Source organism: Rattus norvegicus, chromosome 2, assembly GCF_036323735.1.
Source record: "Rattus norvegicus strain BN/NHsdMcwi chromosome 2, GRCr8, whole genome shotgun sequence".
Classification (NCBI taxonomy): Eukaryota; Metazoa; Chordata; class Mammalia; order Rodentia; family Muridae; genus Rattus; species Rattus norvegicus.
In genome coordinates this window covers 988,863-1,010,503 of record NC_086020.1, presented here as the reverse complement: position 1 = coordinate 1,010,503, position 21,641 = coordinate 988,863, and positions in this window count along the sequence as shown.

Below are 21,641 nucleotides of genomic sequence, written 5' to 3'. Positions count from 1 at the left end.
GGTTCGATCCACTTGGACTTAAGCTTTGTACAGGGTGATAAGAATGGATAGATCTACATTCTTCAACATGATTATCTCCCTTTGAACCAGCATCATGTGCTGAAAATGCTATCCTTTTTCCTTGGCTCCATTGTCAAAACTCAAGTGAACATAGGTGTGTGGGTTCATTTCTGGGTCTTCAATTCTATTCCACTGGTCTATCTGCCTGTCTCTATACCAATACCATACAGTTTTTATCACTATTAATCTCTAATACTGTTTGAGGTCAGGGATAATGATTTCCCCGGAAGGCTTTTTATTGTTAAGGATAGTTTTAGCTACCCTGGGATTTTTTTTGTTATTCCAGATGAATTTGCAAATTGTTCTGTCTAACTCTATGAAGAATTGGCTTGGAATTTTCATGGGGACTGCATTGAATCTGAAGCAGTCATTACAAGTCTCCCAACCAAAAAGAACCCAGGTCCAGATTGGTTCAGTGCAGAATTCTATCAGACCTTCATAGAAGACCTCATACCAATACTATCCAAACTATTCCATGAAATTGAAACAGGTGGAGCACTACCGAATTCCTTCTCGGAAGCCACAATTACTCTTATACCTAAACCATACAATGACTCAACAAAAAAGAGAACTTCAGACCAATTTCCCTTATGAATATCAACAGAAAATACTCAATAAAATTCTTGCAAACTGAATCCAGGAGCATATCAAAACAATCGTCCATCATCATCAAGTAGGCTTCATTCCAGTGATTCAGGGATGGTTTAACACACAGAAAACCATCGACGTAATCCACTATATAAACAAACTGAAAGATAAAAACCACATGATCATTTCAGTGGAGGCTGAGAAAGACTTTGACAAAATACAACACCCCTTCGTGATAAAGTTCCTGGAAAGAACAGGAATTCAAGGCCCATACCTAAAGATAGTAAAAGCCATGTACAGCAAACCAGTAGCTAGTATTAAACTAAACGGAGAGCAACTTGAAGCAATCCCACTAAAATCGGGGACTAGACAAGGCTGCCCACTCTCTCCCTACTTATTCAATATAGTTCTTGAAGTTCTAGCCAGAGCAATCAGACAACAAAAGGAGATCAAACGGATACAGATTGGAAAGGAAGAAGTCAAAATATCATGATTTGGAGACGATATGATTGTATACTTAAGTGATCCCAAACGTTCCACCAGAGAACTACTAAAGCTGATAAACACCTTCAGCAAAGTGGCTGGGTATAAAATTAACTCAAACAAATCAGTAGCCTTCCTCTACACAAAAGAAAAACAATCAGAGAAAGAAATTAGGGAAATGACACCCTTCATAATAGTCCCAAATACTATAAAATACCTCGGTGTGACTTTAACCATGCAAGAGAAAGACCTATATGATAAGAACTTCAAGCCTCTGAAGAAAGAAATTGAAGAAGATCTCAGAAGATGGAAAGATCTCCCAAGTTCATGGATTGGCAAGATTAATACAGTAAAGATTAGTTTGCCTTTAAAGTGAAGCTATAGGTGACATCTACTGGTATACTTTGTCCAAACTGCAAACAACTTACTTTTACTGATTAGTAAATTTTTTTATATTCTTGGTATTTTTCAAAAATTAGAAACATAAAAAGAAAATGTTTTGCTATATACAGATGATTAACTAACTTTAAAGGTTAGAATTTTTGAGCAGTGAAAATATATTCTACCTGAAGCCATATTGTAAACTAAAATGAACAAAAATTATCTAGATATGTAAATACCTTTATTCATTAAAACATAGCCTTTTTCCCAGCCATGATTTTCAGATTTCGTCCTCCAACAACACCTCCTCATGGTAGGCAGAGATTCTGTATGGAGAGAAAAAAAATAAGTCAGTTTTATACCATAACCAACTCTTCATTGATATTTTATCAAGGGAAATGGGAAAGTTGAAAACTCAAATGTCCAATTAACAAAAGACAAATGTATAATCCCAAGTAAACCTTATCAAAATGTGTTATTTTCAGGTTGCTTTATCAGTGCAGTCTGTCCAGAGAACATCCTCCCTACACTTTTAGTCTCATATTTAAACACTTTCCAACTTTCTACTTGTAAGAGGGGTCAATGGGGAATCTATGCGCTCCTGAATAACACTTAATATCCTCTTTGCATAAAACATCAATAAATCCAACTGTCACTTACTCATTACAATTAATTAGTTAAACAATCTATTAAAATATTTCCTTCATCATCTGACCTAAAATGACTCTTAAACTGTGTCATACAAACAACTCAAGAAAACACACATAGAATAATACATCTACTAAGCAAAATGCACCCCCAAGAACTTCATTAAAAGATCTACATAAGGGACTTCATAGTGTGATAACAAATTTAATACATGAGGTTGCAACGAAATACATTAAAGGAGTATTACTTATTGCAGATCCATGCCAAGATGTGCTCTTGAGAAATGATTACATGCAAGAGATCAGGGGTAAGAAGGTTTGGGGGCGGTGAGGGCCTGGAGACTGTTTAGAATCAGGCAGACAAGAGCAGAGCCATGAGGGCAGAGAAGGGAAGACAAGGTCAGAGGACAGAAAACACTGGCATTCTTAATGCAACACTTAACTGTACTATACAACACCAAGATTACCAGATCCTGGCATGTCTCAAGCTTCCAGCCTAGGGACTAACTAGTTAAGTCATTGTTGAATCAAAAGAGGCACAAAGTTAAATTTTCCAGGTACAAGTTAGGCCACCACTGTATTAACTTTCATAAATTAATGCAATATTTATATTGCTTTCTGTAATTCTCTAAGATTATATCAAAGACTATTATATGAAGCCTTCACTATCAAATCAAACTAGCTTTGGTAAGATTTGTAAGAATCTTTAATCTTAAAACATATTTTTTCCACACACATGATTCTTAGTTTTTGAAATGCCTTTTGCTTTGGTTTCTCTTTCTGACATTTGTATTAACAACATATTATATACATGAAAAATGACTAAAGACACACGGACGTTTTCAGCTAAGTCCCTAGAGTGAGAAAGACAATTTAAATGTTTTAGGGGCCTATGTAAAAGGCCCTAAAAATAAATTTCTAATTCTGTGGACTTTGCTCTTAAATTTGCTCTAGGCGGGTACCAGGGTGTTCCATGGCATGTTACATATCAAGCCCAGAATTGCCAGATGTATCTCATAAATTCTCCTTAAGAGGCTTATTTGCTAGTCTTCATCCCTTAAGAGCCAAAGAAATTCCTATTGCATAATGACTGGTTCAAAGAAACTCTGAATCTATACACGTACTTTTAACAGCAAATGATCTGAACATTCTGCAAATGTGTATGTGGCAGTCATTAAATGTAACAACATGTAGTCATATGCATGAGAATGTCCTCACAGACTCTGATATTTAGACACCTAGCTGGTGGTGCTGTTTGGAAGGGATTAAGTGGTATGGCCTTGCTGGAAGAAGCATGTCCCAGGAGGGAAGCTCTGAGAGGTAAAGAATGTTGTTTATCCAGTTTGCTCTCTCTGCTTCTGCTCACCACCATGCTTCCCATCAAGATGTCTATTAAACTATAAACAAAGTTACTTTCTCATGGGAAAAGCAACAGGAAGGTATCTTCCTCAGGTTTGCATCTTAATTGGCAGAGCACCAGGATTCTCTGCTTGAGAAAGTCTGCTTCCTTGGTCTCAGTTTGCTTAGAATGAGAAACACTCTAGGTTGCCTGCAAGCTGGCAAGCTGGGAACAGTGTCCTCTTGCCATTTCTCTACAAATAATAAAATATATCTTCAAACTTAAAGCCAGGTATTGTGTATTACACCTTTAATTTCAGTGTCTGGGAGGTGCAATGAGGAGAATCAGAAGTTCAAGGCCAGCCCTATCTATATAATGAACTCAGGACCAGCCTCAACTACAGAAGCCTAGTCTCAGTTCTTAAAAAAAATGAACAAATAAAAGAAAAATAAATGAGAAATAAAAAATAATAACAATTCATTTGATTATTCATTTAAGAGCACGGTATGCTCACAAACATTTCTGCTGTGAAAAGCCAGTGAGAAAATCATTATTGATGGTGTAACAAGGAGGGTATCAAGTCTGACACTGAGAAAGATATGGATATGCATGAGGGGTGCAGCATTCGCCTGTCATTGAAGAGGCTGTTCGTTTGGTGTCAATAATTAAGGAACAACACAAAACCAAGCAAGCCGCACAAGCAGCTAAAACTGTGTTTTCTATAAAACATTGTCCCAAGGCAAAGTCACTTCCCAAGTAGTGGAAATTAGTGAAATAAATATCTGAAGAGAACAAAATTTACAAATACCTGCTACTTCTCCCCAATCGGATTCTTTCCTCTCTGAAAATAATCTGTCAACTCCAGCGGAGTGGCTGAAGAGCAGCCATAATTTTAACAAACCCCACACGGAAGGAATGAGAACTGGAGTTGAAGAATCTTCCAATGGACTGATCTCTATATTACCAATAAGAACTGAGGTTGGAGAGAAGTCTCAGTGGGTAAGAGCCCTGACTGCTCTTCCAGAGGTCCTGAGTTCAATTTCCAGCAACCACATGGTAGCTCAGATCAGCTCTGTAATGAGATCTGATGCCCTCTTCTGGTGTGTCTGAAGAGAGTGACAGTATACTCCTATACATAAGATAAATAAATTAATTTAAAAAAAAGAAATAAGAACAAACTAGAAGTAAACAAATCAAGTTTTCCGGAAATTAAACCCCCGACAACTTCTACTGAAAGGCCAAATACAAGACAAGTGATACATTTCTCCACACTTGCATTGATACTCATTGCCCTAGTTAGGGTTATTATCACTGTGATGAAACACTGAAGGAAGTTGCAGAGGAAAGAGTGTATTTGCCTTACCTTACACTTCCACTTGGTAATCCATCACTGAAGGAACTTGGGACAGGAACCCAAACATGGTAACAACCTAGAAGCAGGAACTGGTACAGTGGTCAACCAGTGGTGCTGCTTATTGGCTTCCTCAGCTTGCCTTCTTATACAGCCCAGGACCAACAGGCCAGGGGTGGCCACACCCACAACAGCCTGGGCCCTCCTGTATTAATCACTGAAATAACACCCTATAAGCTTGATTACAACCTGATCTTAGGGGAAGCATTTTTCTCAATTGAGGCTCCCTCCTTTATGATGACTATAGCCTAGATTGAGCTGACATAAACATGGAGAGCATATTCATATGTACACGTTCATATTTCACTGAAACCAACAAGAATCTTGTTTCACATACTCAAATAGTATCATGAAAATATATTAAATTGCCATTAACTGCACATGTGATTGGGTAGCAAAGAGTGTTTCAGTCCAGCTAGGACTACATAACGTTGGGGTAGAAATCTCATTTCGCATCCAGACAAACCAAAATGGGACAACACGGTTCCATATGGAAATGTTTAATGAGAGAAGAGTAGAAGAGGAGAGGAGTGAAGACCGGCCATGAGCATGTGGAAGGACGGGGGAAGGAGAATGGGGAGAGAAGGGACAAAGGGGAAGAGGGGAAGCATGGCAAGAACAAGAAGCAAGAATGGAAGAGAGTAAGGGAATGAGGAGGGGACAAGCATCCCCTTTTACAGTGCCAGGCATACCTGGCTGTTACCAAGTAACTTAACTGTGGAAGTGGAGCTTAGACATATAGTGAGAACCTGTTTCCAAGAAAAAAAACAAAAACAAAAAACAAACAAGGAAAATGAACAAAAAAGTTTTTTCCAGGACTGAAGAGATGCTTCAGTAGAGAAGAGAATATAATACTCTAGCAGAGGATCAGAGATTGGCCAAAGCAAAAACATCTAGCAGCTCACAACCACCTGACTCAGCTCCAAGAGCTCAGACACACTCTCTGGATGCCAGCACCTTCATTCCCATGTGTGCATACCCACCATCACCACCAAGCAGCTACTACATACACATGCATATTATTAAAATAAAATAAAACATTTTTAATAGAAAAAATTCTGAAAATTCAGACTCAAACTCTGAACATATATATCACAAATTCTCTCCTAAACGTAGTATATGGAAAAACTCCAGCATTTGGACCTCATTGATAGCAACAAGAACCATGTAGTATGTGGAAAATTACTACAAATCATTTACAGGATTATACTCTATGAGGTGTCATGGTATAAAAGCATAAATTTCTGCTAATCCATAACGATCACCAGAAAAGAAATAGTTTATCGATGTCTCTGTGGTCTTATCTATAGAGAGGTTCCCTACTCCACAAGACTTGTCTGTTTATTTCAATAAGACTTTGTCTAAAGGGAAGAGGGCAATGGATTAGGATACAAATAACATGATGAGGCATAGTTCAAAAATGAGGTTTTTCTTCCTGTTCCAAGCAACTTTTGCAATTACAATGTGTCCTCTTTACTATGTTGACTCATTAGTTAGCAATGGTTCTGTATTGGCAAGTCATCAATTATAAACTAGACTCGTAGGTAAAAACCACCTTGTTGAAATGCAAATCAAAACAACCCTGAGATTTCACCTCACACCAGTGCGATTGGCTAAGATCAAAAACTCAGGTGACAGCAGATGCTGGCGAGGATGTGGAGAAAGAGGAACACTCCTCCATTGTTGGTGGGGTTGCAGACTGGTAAAACCATTCTGGAAATCAGTCTGGAGGTTCCTCAGAAAATTGGACATTGAACTGCCTGAGGATCCAGCTATACCTCTCTTGGGCATATACCCAAAAGATGCCTCAACATATAAAAGAGACACGTGCTCCACTATGTTCATCGCAGCCTTATTTATAATAGCCAGAAAATGGAAAGAACCCAGATGCCCTTCAACAGAGGAATGGATACAGAAAATGTGGTACATCTACACAATGGAATATTACTCAGCTATCAAAAACAACGAGTTTATGAAATTCGTAGGCAAATGGTTGGAACTGGAAAATATCATCCTGAGTGAGCTAACCCAATCACAGAAAGACATACATGGTATGCACTCATTGATAAGTGGCTATTAGCCCAAATGCTTGAATTACCCTAGATCCCTAGAACAAACGAAACTCAAGACGGATGATCAAAATGTGAATTCTTCACTCCTTCTTTAATTGAGGAAAAAGTATACCCTTGGCAGGGAAGGGAGAGGCAAAGATTAAAACAGAGACTGAAGGAAAACCCATTCAGAGCCTGCCCCACATGTGGCCCATACATATACAGCCACCCAATTAGACAAGATGGATGAAGCAAAGAAGTGCAGACCGACAGGAGCCGGATGTAGATCGCTCCTGAGAGACACAGCCAGAATACAGCAAATACAGAGGCAAATGCCAGCAGCAAACCACTGAACTGAGAATAGGTCCCCTATTGAAGGAATCAGAGAAAGAACTGGAAGAGCTTGAAGGGGCTCGAGACCCCAAAAGTACAACAATGCCAAGCAACCAGAGCTTCCAGAGACTAAGCCACTACCTAAAGACTATACATGGACTGACCCTGGACTCTGACCCCATAGGTAGCAATGAATATCCTAGTAAGAGCACCCGTGGAAGGGGAAGATCTGGGTCCTGCTAAGACTGAACCCCCAGTGAACTAGTCTATGGGGGGAGGGCGGTAATGGGGGGAGGGTTGGGAGGGGAACACCCATAAGGAAGGGGAGGGGGGAGGGGTATGTTTGCCCGGAAACCGGGAAAGGGAATAACACTCGAAATGTATATAAGAAATACTCAAGTTAATATAAAAAAAAAAAAAAAAGGAAAAAACCAAATTGTTTGAGGTGATTGGGTTTCCAAAGCTAATTGTATGGTGTTTGCTCATCTCAGGTGAGCATCAGTGATAAACAGTATCTAAAATACAATGCACAAAATAAATCAGCCCACAACTTCTCTATATTCCACAACATTAACAGAGAAACTATCAATGATGATGTCAAAAACTTAAGCTTAAAAGTAAATTAGACATGAACTCATAAATCTACAACACATTATGCCCATCATTTGGGGAATGTCCTCAAAACACTTTAGTGATTTATCACAGGATTCTATCCTGCCAGTGCAGAGCAAAAAGCATATTGGAACAGACTTAGAATCCCTTTGAAAACGATACAAAACATAAAGTTACTTAAAGGCACCATCCAACCGCTACAGAGAGACAAAATGGAAAGGATTTACTGATGAAAGACCTCAGCTCAGATCTTAGTCAAAGGACTGCCACCTTAGCTATTATACAGGGTAAATTCAAGAGCAGTGAGCCTCAGATCTCTTCACCTATTAACAAGAAATGTGACTGACTCGTGATCAGAAAATCTCCATGTGGGCCATATGTGGATATTAGGTAGAGATGTGACCAGAGTATAGAGAACTGAACGTAAATATGTCAAGCAAGGAAGGTTCCATTGTTTAATCCTGTCTTTAGCAGTCTTTTCCTTCTTTAAGTTTTAGATTTAAGTTCTGAATAGAGTCTCCCCAAGGTTTAAAAGTAAAAGAGTTTTGAACAGATGAGACTGATTTAAACCAGTCAGATAAAAATAGTGTAAAATTCCTCAGTGTAGGGTTGCGTGAGTCCCATGTCCATTCTGCCACAGGGCAAGGCTACAATAGGCGGGATGTGGGAGATGACTGCACTTACCCCATGGACCAGTGGTTGTATGGGAAGTCAAGGGACACTGCTCTGGGGATGATGAAATGTAGTCTGAGGCACAGGACCACTGGAGCTGCCTGAGGGATTGGGGAGGTTCCTTGGGCCTGCAACAAGGCAGGGGCTGTCTGGTTCTTATGCTCTTAGGCATCCAGGTGCCCCTGAATGCCACAGAAGAGTTGAGAATGGAGTTGGGGACCATGGAACTGGATCTAGTCCAGGGCTGAAGGGGAAAGAAGGGGGCCTCTAGCTGGTCCTTTGAGGGGAGGCTTTGGCTTGGTGAGGGGGTGCTTGGTTTGGCTTGGTTGTGGTGGTTGCTGTGGTTGGGAGAGCAGGGAGGCCTTCTGCAGGAGATTAGATGCTGGCTCTGTAGTCTAAGGCCTTCTCTGTGGCTCACCATGGCGAATCCCAATAAAATGAGACAGTCCATGGTTTTACGATATTTATCGGCATGGTGAAAAGTGAATGATTAAAACTGTACCCCACTTCTTAAGGTGGACTTGCGGTTAAGTACCTTTTGACGGGTGAAATATCTAGGAAGGAAAGGTTATTGGCTAAGCCTCCAGGCCTTTGGTAACTCATTAAAATGGAGATCTGCCTTGAGTCTATGAGACCACAGGCCATGTCCTCTACCTGTGGAGGGACTTGAAGCATTACCCTTCTGTGACTGATGGCCATGAATCTATGGAAGGCTGTGGGCTTGTGATCTACCTAGTTTCCCAGGAGTCAGGCGAAATGCCTACTGTCTCTTCAGTGTCACCGGGATTTCTAGCCTTAGTTCAAGGAGGAACCAGGCTCTCAGGTACCACACAGTTCTTACTTCTTGTTTTCATATGACTCTATGAAAGTTGCCCAAAGTGCCTCAACCACTGAAAGATTCTGTAAGCTAAAACTATAAAGAAATATTAAGGCAAAAATATTAAATGTCAGTCAATCAGTGACTATAAAGTATAACACTGCCCTCTTCCATTCAACATACCAGAACAGTCAGCCAGCTGGCTTCCCTTCAATGGAAGGGGAATGGTAGAGCAGCATGAATTTAGAATGTTTACAATAGGCTTCTTGACTTACAGGATTACTAAAGCATGTGTTCTTCTTGATGGGCACAGCAATAAGCAGCTCATTCTGGACTTCCATGTACATGTTAAGAGGCCTCTCACACCCCATCAAAAAACTTCCTTTTGTCTCCTTACGTGGGCATTGGTAAGCTTTACTTAATTTTGCTTATTTTTTGGTTTTTCTGACATAGGGTCTCTATAGCCAAAGATGGCCTAGAACTCAAAGTTATCCTACTGACTCAGACTAGGTCTTGGCATACACTACCATATTTGATTCTTAATTTTAATATTTGTCAAATGAACTATCTTCATTAGGAACAATCAGGTTTTGCAAAAGTGGCATTTTACATATTTACTAAGAAAATTACTTATACAATAAATAATAAAGAGCTCATTTATCACACCCTGACAAAATGCTCCCAAATACAGCTAATGGCATTTGTAACTCCTAAAGATATGAAGTATTAATGAAAGAAACTGAAGCTTGCCTGCCCCCCGCACACCCCCGTAATTTCAACATTCAGAAGACTGAGGCTGAACAGTTATGGCTGGTTTGGGCTACCTAGGAGTGATAATGGCGGTGTTGTGGGGAGGAGACATAAGAAGAACAAGCCAGGTACAGTAAGTCATACCTGTAATCCCAGAACACAGGAAGAACCTAAGGCTAGAACATTCTGAGTTCAAGCCAACAGAGGCTAGATGGCTATGTAGTTAGATCCTTTCTGAAAAAAACCAATAACCAAAACAAGTAAGTGCAGCTGCTTTGAGTGACCTTATTCAGTCTCATTGCTGTGGTCATATACAGATACAAAGTGCTACCTTACTCTCACTTAATAGTTACAAGAAATATTTGTTAACTAAAACAAATGTACAATGAGTTCACTGTTGTGCCCATTTTAGTTGTATGACATAACACATAATGTGCCACAAATGTAGAGAAAGCAACCTAGGGCCACTCTTAGACAAGGAGAGATAAGCTGGGTTTGGGCCCACACTTATCTCCCTTCTCTTTTTTATTTTTTTTTCCAGAGCTGGGGACTGAACCCAGGGACTTGTGCTTCCTAGGCAAGCGCTCTACCACTGAGCTAAATCCCCATCCCCTTATCTCTTCTCAGTACCTTTCCCCCTTACCTTAGCCATCAGTTTCCTACTTAGGCAGTTACTTACAACTGAGAACCTTAAGGTATAGTGCAATCCAGGGCCATCTGTATTTAAAGGGGTTCTCTGTAAGAAATCAATGACACAGTCTTTTAAATGAAGAGAGTTAGTGAAACTGTGATATCACATGCAAAAGAAGATGGACCATTAACTTACACTATATATGAATATAAATTCATAATAGATTTTAAAATGGACTTAAACATAAGACCAAAACTACTGAACTCAAGAAAAAGAAAATAGGTAAATATTTTGACAGTGGATTTTTTAATGATTTCTTGGATATAATATGAACATATACTCAAACAAAGTAGAAAACCTAGAAAATACTCAGACGTAATACTATGAAAGCAGAAGGGGGTCCATGACAAGAATAAATCCCATGATTTTGTGTGCCAACTAAAACTCTTAATTAAACCTTTGGGGAGAAAAAGAAAAAACTGGAGCTGAAGAGATGGTTCAGCACTTGAGAACACTTGCTTCTCTTGCACAGGATTAAGGTTTAGTATCCAGCGCACACAAGGCAACTTAGAACCATCTGTAACTCCAGTTTCTGGATATGCAAAACTTTCTGGCCTCTACATGTATGCTGTAACCATACAAACATGTAGTCAAATATTCGTATGCTGAATTAATAAATATCAGCACTCAGATGCTGCCGCCGGTCACAGCACACAATCACAATCCTCACCGCCCGCCAAAATGTTCTGGATTCGAGAATGAAACACACACGGACACGGACACAGACACACACACACACACACACACACACACACACACACACACACACACACACACTCAGAGCCTTCTATTTAATATACTTTAAACATCGAAATGTCTGGACCCATCCAAACATCCCTGCAACTAAAGCAGTCTCCCCTCCCATATGCTTTAATTATTTCTTACTGAAGCCTATTTTCAATACTGGCAGCCACAGACCCAAGCCTGCAGCCCTCATGTGCCTTGATCTCCAACTCTTACATGTTGTCAGTGTCTCTGTGTCTTTGTCTCCCTGTCCTACATTTCTCAGGCCAGGACCTTCACTTTCCCTGGCAATGGTGATTCCCAAGTCCCACCTCTGTCTCCCTGCCCAGCCATTGGCCACCAGCAACTTTATTACCAATCAGAGCCAATTGGGGCTTAAGGACCCTCAGAGTCTTACAGGCAGACACGTGGTTCCCATGTGCTTTTGGGAGCCAAATGAACACAAATAGCATTACAACCAATCCACAACACTCATACACATTAAGAAAATAAATATTTAAGTTAAAACTGCATCAAATCACACAGCAGTGAAAAGGCAACTTACGAAATCGAAGAAAGTATGTGAAATTATATGCAATAAGAGATAAAGATATAGGCTACTTAAAACTAATTTTATCATCACTGAAAAAGTAATCTAACAGGTTTGATGTATGGATGGCCAATAAGCACAGGAAAATATGCTCTCAGTCACCAATCATACAAAACCCCTAGGAGAGGCCTCCTCACACCCAAACGGATGGGTACTGGGGTTCAGGGTGTTGGGCATAATCTAAGTATTGAATCCAGTGTCATGTGTGCCCTAAGCAAGTGCTCTACCACTTAACTCTTTCCTCAGCACTTTTTTCCCTTGAGTCACACTCTATGTAACCCAAATAGCCAGAATACCTGAGCCTCTTACTTTCATCTCCCAAGAGATGAAATAGGTGAGAGGATATAAAGATGCTCCCTCTTGGAAGGGTGGGGAAGTGAATGGGGTGCTTATGGACAGGAAACCAGGAAGGGGAATAACATGGAAATGTAAATAAAAATATACCTAATAAAAAATTAAAAAAAAAAACAACAAAGAAGTTCCTCTTAAGCCTTGAGTGTGATCAAACAAGACTAAGCCAGAAAGGAACATTCTGTTCATTTTTATGCTAGACTCAAGAACAATCATATACAATACACGCATCTATCACAGACATTTTTTGTCCTCTCCTGCACACATAGAAAGCCATGGGGCCAGAAACTCAGATAATAAACTTCAGTCCAAACACAAGAAGCAAAGTAAAATAACAACAACAATAAAGCAACCTGGTTTGGTGGCACACACTTGTGCTGGGGAGACAGAAATTCCATATCCTCCCTAGCCAGATGGCCAAGTCGAGCTGTACTATTGATGTCACCTGAAGAGTGACACCCAAGGTTGTCCTCTGGCCTCCACACATGCAAGCTCACATATGCAGAGCCACCTGGACAAAGGAGCTTGCAAAAGGTTTTTCATGAGCCAATAAGATAGCTCAATAGGTAAAGGTTCTTGTGTCACCAAGCCTGATGTAATTAGTTCAATACCTGGGACCTACACTGAAACCTGACTTCTACCAGATGCCCCTGACCTCCTTGTTTTGACTATTAGTCTGTTGCTCTGCATTGTAATGCTAACTGCAGACCCCCAAGGCCTGATTGTACCAGAGACAAGAGTCCACAAGTTACCCAAGTGATGAGATGTGATCTTTTCCCAAATTATTTCTGATAAGTGAATAAAGATGCCAAAAGTCAACAGCTGGGCAGAAGACACAGAGACAGGTTTTAGCATTCCAGGACTTCTGGCATCAGAGAAGAACCATGAGGGGAAAAGAATGTGAAGGGAAGAGGAAGCCTCCATGGGTCAGGTAGGTTGGCTAATTGGTGTTAAGAGAATCCCAGACATAGGGAATTTAATTTTATAATGGGATTATTGGCTGTGAAACAGACATAACAGCAAGAGGATCCATATCTGCCCAGCTCTTTTGCTGATTAATGTAAATATAAAGCTTGTGGGTGTCTTTTATCTTGGAACTAAGTGGTCAGAGGCAGGGGAGAAACCCTGTGTGAGGATTAAACAATTTCTACAACATTCACACATACAAATCCTGCCATACACAGACACAGACAAAAAAATAAAAATAAAAATTGTCACTTTTAAAAGGGGGTAAATGAACATGTCATCACCCATGAGGATCCAAATTCTATCACTACAATCCATGGGGTAGGAGGATGACCTCCCCACTCATTTGTCCTCTGGTCTCCATATACACACATTAACATTTATAGACATATGGACACAGAATACATTAATGAGTTAATTAATTCATTAATTAATTAAAAGTTTTTCTAATTATCTGTTCTTGGCCCCAGCTCACTCTGTCTTTGGTTGACACAGTTCAACTCCCCACATCTGCCTCCCCTTCTCTCATGCCTGTCATGCTTTCATGTGTGTTTCTCCTCCCTTAGTGTCCATGTTTAAATCTATATTTGCCTCCTTATAAACTATAGCTCTGGTGATTAGACAGATACTTACCAGGTTGAAAGAACTTGCTGTGCGATCAGGAGGCCTGCAGTCCGAATCCCAGCATCATGCAAAAACCAGTCACTGCAGCTGCCAGGAATCAGACAACATCTTCGTAGGAAAAAATAATGAAATACTGCCAGTAATTTGGATGAACATACACTTATGAATATATGGCAAAATGCAAAACTTTGTCCTTTTAAGATATAGCTCACGAAAAGAGTGAGTCAAAGGGAAGTAAACATACTGGTTTCTTTTATACCATGTGAACCAAACAAGTACTGTTATCTCTACAAATCTGTTCTTTTCTCATAAGCCAAATTTAAACAATGCTTTGGAAAACTATCCACCTGGACCTGGATCATCCTGCTCTGTTGTTTCCATCTTGATTTTCCTCACCTCTCTTTCTACTCCCTCCTTCATAGAGATTTCCCCACCTGCCCTTCCTTCTCATCCAATGATAGGGTATGCCTTATACCGGACTAGCCTTGCTCCATAATGGCCTCACCTTACACAGAGCAGTGCCACAGATTTCAGCAGAATACAGGAGAGGGATGGACTGGGTAAATAGGACGCTCAATGTTCAACACAATGATGTGAATGGTCAACATCTAGTCAAAATTCTGTTCTCAGACATTACAAGGTCTACATTAAACTCCTGGGCTTGGCTATTTCTGTAGATTTCTAATTTCTCAAAGCCTAGCTCAGGAGCCACCCACTTAGTTGAATGCTCACCTTGTTCGATCATTAATGTTTAGGAGGGTTTTTTTTTTACCCTTTTACATCAATATGGGAAAGTTTGCCAACAGTAAGAATAGTATTGAATATAAGATCTGTTTGTCAAGTCCATTTTCCTCATGAAGAACTATTACAAAAATTGAGGACCAGCATGCAGGCTCAGCTAGAGGGCTAGAGAAGACAGTCCCTACTGTTAAGTTTCATTCGCTCAGTCATTCATTCATATATTCTTTTTAAAACGTTTATCTAATATCAAGCTTATAGTGGAAAAAAATAAACTTTTCTAATACAAGCAACTAGGTCGCCAATTCTAATATTTATATTTTCTTACAGTCTTTTTAAAACTTTTTAATTTATGAGCGAGACTGTGGGTGTGCATGCACATGTGTGCATACGCATGTGTGAACCAGAGGTCAACTTTAAATGTCTTTGCTTGGGAGACATCTTGTCTTTCTACTCAGGGTCTCTCTGGGACCTGGGGCTCCCCAGTTAGGCTAGGCTTGCTGGCCAGTGAGCCCTAGGGATCTGCTTGTTTTTCTCTCCAGGGCATAGATTACAAGTGTGCTGCCACGACCTGCTTTTGATCTGGGTGCTGCCATTCAAATCAGGACTTCATGCACACACAGCAAGCACTTCATAGGCTGTGCTGCCTTCCCAGCTTCTCCTGTGATGTTAAAAAAAATCTATGTCACAGGGTTAGGGTTAGGAGCTAGGGTTTAGGGTTAGGAGTAAGGGGTTAGGGTTAGGGTTATATATGCAGAGAGTCATATATATCATATATAATCTCTATCTGAACATAGTTGATATTTGTTAATTCAGAAACTACTTTTACACATTTTCCTTATATCGGCACTGAAATAGACATAGACTCTAAGCGGAATGCTCTTACTCTGAATGGCCTCTCTTACATTTAGTAGGAACACTATTGATAACCTTTTGTTGTGGTAATATGGTAGACTCTCCAGCTAGAGCTTCCTCCTAACCCATCTTGATTCAGGGATTCCATTAGGGTAGGTTTCAGTGAGCAAGCAATTTCTCCAGGATAGAAGGCAGAGCATGTATCAGCCTGTGTGCTGGAGGTTAATGTACTAGGGGCATGGCAGGCACAGTGTCTTTCAGAAGAGCAGGGTTCTGGGATCTGATGCAGGAGCACTCAAGGGTAGAGACGTTGTCCCCTCTGAGGACTGCAATTGGTTCCTGGAAGTAGGCAGCCTTGAACGATTTGAAGTGGGGGGTCTGACGTTTATGTTGTTCCTTTTGTTTTGCTTTTGATCCCCCCACCCACCATGCATCTCAGGTTGGCCTCAAACCTCATAATGGAGGATGATCTTGAATCTCTGATCCTTTTGACCTGACTGACCTGTGCTGAGATAGTGGGTGTGCAACATCACACCCTACCCATTTGTTGGGAACTGAACCGAGAGTGCAGGCTGACCAGGCACTCTACTAGCTGAGCCACAGTCTTTCTGGTGACCTTAGTTAGTAAGGGTCGAAGGGCAAACTACTTAGACAACTGTTAAATAGTCTGTTTGTTCACACCATCAGACTTCTCTTTAAATTTTTAAAATTGTGTTTATGCACATGGGTCATATGCCTACACACGGTTGCATGCAGTGCCCATCGAATACCCTGGACCGGAGTACCTGCAGCTGTGAGCTGTCATGTGAGTGCTGGGAAATGAACATGGGTCCTCTGGAAGAAGAGCCAATGATCTCAACCAGGGAGCCATCCCTCTGCCCCCCTCTCCTTACCTTCTTGCAGGAGTGTTTTATACTGTCTTCTCGACACAGTCCCACAGGATAAGTACAGTAATAACTGTTTATATCACAGAAGAGAAAATAATTTCCAAATCTGACTTAAGTGAGGCAAAGTCACCTTAGAAGACATACTTTTCCCCTTTCTTACACTTTTCATGCAAGACACATTTTCTTTTTTTTTTTTAATTAACTTGAGTATTTCTTATATACATTTCGAGTGTTATTCCCTTTCCCGGTTTCCAGGCAAACATCCCCTCCCCCCTCCTCTTCTTATTGGGTGTTCCCCTCCTCACACTCCCCCCATTGACACCCTCCCCCAAACAATCTAGTTCACTGGGGGTTCAGTCTTAGCAGGACCCAGGGCTTCCCTTTCCACTGGTGCTCTTATTAGCATATTCATTGCTACAAGACCCATTTTCTGTACACGAATCATATAAGTAGTTACAGTAACAATCGCTGCGCTTTTTCTGAAGACATCTAATAAATAAGGTTAGCGTTTTAGCGTTCATTGTGGCTTTGGTGCTAGGACAGTTCTTGGAGCCATATTCAAAGGAACTGTGAACTGGAGTGAAGTTGCTGTGAAGGATGCTTCTGATGATAACCTCACTATGAAATTACTGTTCTGCTGCTCCCAAGGAAAATTCAGCTGAATTAGCTAGCCTCTTGCAACAGAAAAAACAAACAAACAAACCAAAAAGAAAAATTAGAGCAAGAAGCATTTGCACTGAGGCTCCGGGGTCTTGAGGCTGCGGTGGGTCCCAAGTGTTTTAGTGTTTATTTGACATGAAGGTTACAGCCCCAGAGAGATGAGTTTACTACTTAGGATTCTCATTTCAGTAGCAACATTTCATTAGAAACAGTCGTTGACAGTTTCCTTTTGGTGTCCATGCATGCGGTACCTGTGTCTCTGTGTGTGCCTGCACATGTGTGAGCACGTGCAGGCGCACAAAGACATTCATGCATGGCTCACATTTGTGTGGAGATGCACGTGTGTGCAGACCATAGAAGAACTCTGAGGGTCATTCCTTAGGCACTATCCACCTTTTAAAAATTATTTATTTGTTCTGCTTACGTGTGCATGCTTTGACACTGTGGTAGTCACAGCACAACTTCAGAGTCAACTCTCTGCTAATCCCCCTTGATGGGGCCTGGGAATTTAGCTCTGCTCATCAGGCTTCCAAGGTAAGTGCCTTTAACCTGCTGAGCACTCTATCCAGCTCCCTTTCAAATCATTTCCAGGCACACCTCCCTCTCACCCAGTACTCAGCAGCTAAGCCAGGATTGATTGCTGGATGACGAGGCTTGCAGAGTTGCCTTCCTTCTTATGGGACTACACATCTGGGACTGACAGACACCATGACTGTTTTTGTTCAGTGTGTATTCATTCTGGGGATCAAACTCAGGTGCTTATGCTTGAATAGCAACTCCTCATATTGAACCATATTCCCAGCTCTTCCTTCAATTTTGCAGTTCTGGGACTTGAACACAAGTCCTCATGAAGGTTAGCTAAGTAAGTCCTTCATGAATGAGCAACACCTATAGGCACAGTAATTCTTACATTACACCTTCCAGGTACTTGTGAAGTCAGGAACAAGGCAGAAAACACTTGAAGCAGTGGTCTTGGAAAACACAATCCCTCAGTCTTCATTTTCTAAGCTGTAGATTGACATGGTAGTGCTGACTTTTTAGGGTTGTCATGAGAATTAACCAAGGCCATGTGTTGTTCCTGCCATGTAACGATCTTGTGGTAGAACTCCTTTATGTAAGGACTTTGTTGTTTTATTTCATTTTATTCTCTCTCTCTGTGTGCATGTATGTGTACGTATATGTTTACATGCTACATGTGAATATGTATGTCTACGTATGGTCAGTGTGTATGTAAATAATCTATGTTTATGCTGTATATGAAATTGTGTGTCTGCATGTTCCTGATGTGTATGTATGTTTGCATTTGTGCATTATGTGTGTGTTTGTACATGTTTGTGTGTGATGTGTGTGTCTGTGTATGGTTTATGTGTATGATGTGTGTATGTGCATGATGTGTGTGATTGTATATGTGTATAAATATGTGTGTGTGACGTGTTTGTCTGTGTATGGTATGTGTGTATGATGTGTGTATGTGCATGATGTATGTGCTTGTGTGTGTCTGTATGGTGTGTTTATATGCATATGGTGTGTGCATGTTGTGTGTGAGTATGTGGTGTTTGTATGGTATGTGAATACTGCATTGAGGCCACTTGTGTGTTCACGATATATATGTGGGGTTTGTGTATGGTATGTGTGTAGGACATGAATGGTATGTGGTTTTGTATGATTTATGTGTGCACGTAGCAGGGTGCACATGCAGAGATTGGGAGGAGATCCTCCCAGTACCAGTTCTCTCCTTTTACATGGGTTCCTGAAACTGAACTCGGATTTCAAGGCAAGGGATTTATTTACCTTTCGAGACTTCTCTGGCCCTCTTTATAAGTACTTTTTAAATGGAGGGTTTTCCAAATTACTGTTCTGGGTTTTTTCCCCTTTGTTTTTCTTATCTTTTTCTAGGGGAATTTGGTGGGGAAAATTCTGTAGCTTTCTTCTTTTTTAACTTTTCCAAACGTCCATATTGTTCTTCAGATATTGCCATAGGCTGAATGGGCTTCAGGACATGTTCCAGTCGATTAGGTTTTGAGCACAAGATGTGTTTTCAATTATTCCTGTGGAAGGCTCTTCTGAATACTTTGAAGACCATGGGTTTGAACTCTGGCTTTGATAGATTTTATTTTACTTTTGACGTAGATTTTGGCACACACCAATCTCCTTTGCTTGGAAGATTCTGTGATCTCTACATAGTTTTCTTACATCTGTTATAGTAATATTAATATTAGTCACTGGAAATGACATCAGAGGAATAATATCTTTACAGTGTGAAATGTTTCTGTTCTCTTCATTCCCTCCAGGATGTTCACATTGGGTGTGACAGAGTGTTCTACCTGGCATGCAAGAATGGCATGGTGCAACTGCATTACAAAAATAAACAAATGTACATTTAGTTAATCTGAGATTTCTTAAACTGTCACTTCATAAAGCAAAGAGGTTATGGCCGGAAGATCTGAGTAATGATGGGTACCATTTTTTGTTGTTGTTGCTGTTGTTAGGGTTGTTGTTGTTGTCGTCGTCGTTGTTGCTCTGTGTATTTTTGGTGTCAGGGGAAGGCTGTTGTGTTCTCACTGGGGAGGAGGGTGTTATCTAGAACTGAGTTAGATAGTATGTCAAAGGTTTTTGTTGATGAGGAATTTCCTTTGGGTTGGAAGGACCACAGGAATGGAAACTGAGTGTGAGTGGTAGGAGAGCTTGCCCTAGTCTGGGCTGCATCCTGGGAGAGGGATGGCAGCGTGGAAGTTGCTTCAGAAAAGGATGGAAACATTGTATCTCTAGCCAGGAAGCAGAGAAAGATGGGTGTTGTTTCTAAGCTTTCTTTTTTCTTTGTATGCAGTGCAAGCCTGAGCCCAGGGAATGGTGGTATCTATATTTAGGGTGGGTCTTCCCTCCTTAATTAATCTAATCAAGATACTTTTTCAGAAACATGCCTGGTGACTGTTTCCTGGATGGTTGTAGATAGCATCAGATTGACAGCTAATAGTATGCATCACAGCTGGTCCCTGGACGCTTTAACATGGAACGGTGGGTGTTGAGTTGGTGCAGAGGTGACAGTTCTTGATCAAGAACTTTGAATTTAACTAGAGCTTTTAATTTATGGAGCTAGAGTCCACAGAAACAGTACGTGTGTAATTTACCACATGTCAGTGAAGACAGAGAGGATAGAGAATAACTAGATATATAAAAATGGGTTGAAGAAAACTGCTTAGGTGTCCTTGAAGACTACATATGAAGGAGGATACACTATGCCATCGTGAAAGCATTAGGCATTCTCTTAACTCTGCAGTACAGGGGTGAATTTGGAATACCCCAAGCACATCAGTGTCCCCATGGGAATGGGGAAAAAGTAACATACAACCAAACATCGGAGGCCAGAATCAGTGGCCTTACACTTCCAGAGAAAGTGTCCTTAAGGAAGACTGAGCATTGAACTTTGTCCCCCAGGAAGGAATCACCTCATTTCTTATTTTGTTATCATTTTGGTAAGGTTGAATAGACAAATCCCTTGTTGTAAAGATGTCATTCTGCTGGTTGATGTTTTACCCTTGTTGGATGGTATGTTTGAGAAGCCTTCTGGTTTTCTGTCTGAACAGGAAACTGGAGAACTTGCAGCTGGGCAACTCTGACCTGATCCTCTTTGTACTGCTCCCCAACCTGTGGAGAGCTCCTCTCCTAGCTGGCACTCTTTCTTTCTCTTTGGGGAGGTTGGGAGGCTATGAATCTTATACAGGTTTTGGCAGTGCAACTGAGGGCTTACCTTCAGAACCGGTGTGGAGGACTCTTGGAAAACTTGTCTCTGGGAATGTGAGGGCCTTTCCCTTTGGAAAAGAGTCAGACAGAGGGAGTCTCTAAGGAGGGGCTCTTCAGGGCCTATGAAGTGGCCTCTTAGTGATTCTGTGTGGAAGTCTGTAGCCCTGACAAGTGGTTCATGTGTGTCAGATTTCAAGCAGCTGAACTCTTCTGGAATGTACTTTGGGATCATAAACTATATTAATAGGAAGTTTTTGTTGTTTTCTCCTCTGTTATTTGCCTCTTTTATAGGGGATGAGGAAATTAAAAACTCTCCATCTGATGTGAGTGCTTCGCCAAAAGGTGACACAGAAAAGACATAGAGCAAATAAGGTACTACATGTGCAGATCTCCAGGTTAAAAGCCAGGCTCTCCCATCACAGGCTCCTCACTTCTTCCCAGACCTCCTCCCTCCTGCCTTCGGATCTCCACATGTAGACAGCCCTTATCATATGGAATTTCTGTAAATTTAGAACCTTTGTTCTCCCTTATCTTGTGAAGTTGATTGTGGCCACCATACCAGGAGCCTCTACAGTTCGTTATTTAAGGATGGGATTATTTGTTTGGCTTTTTATCTCCTACTTGAACTTTGTTGTGACTGAAATAAAGCTT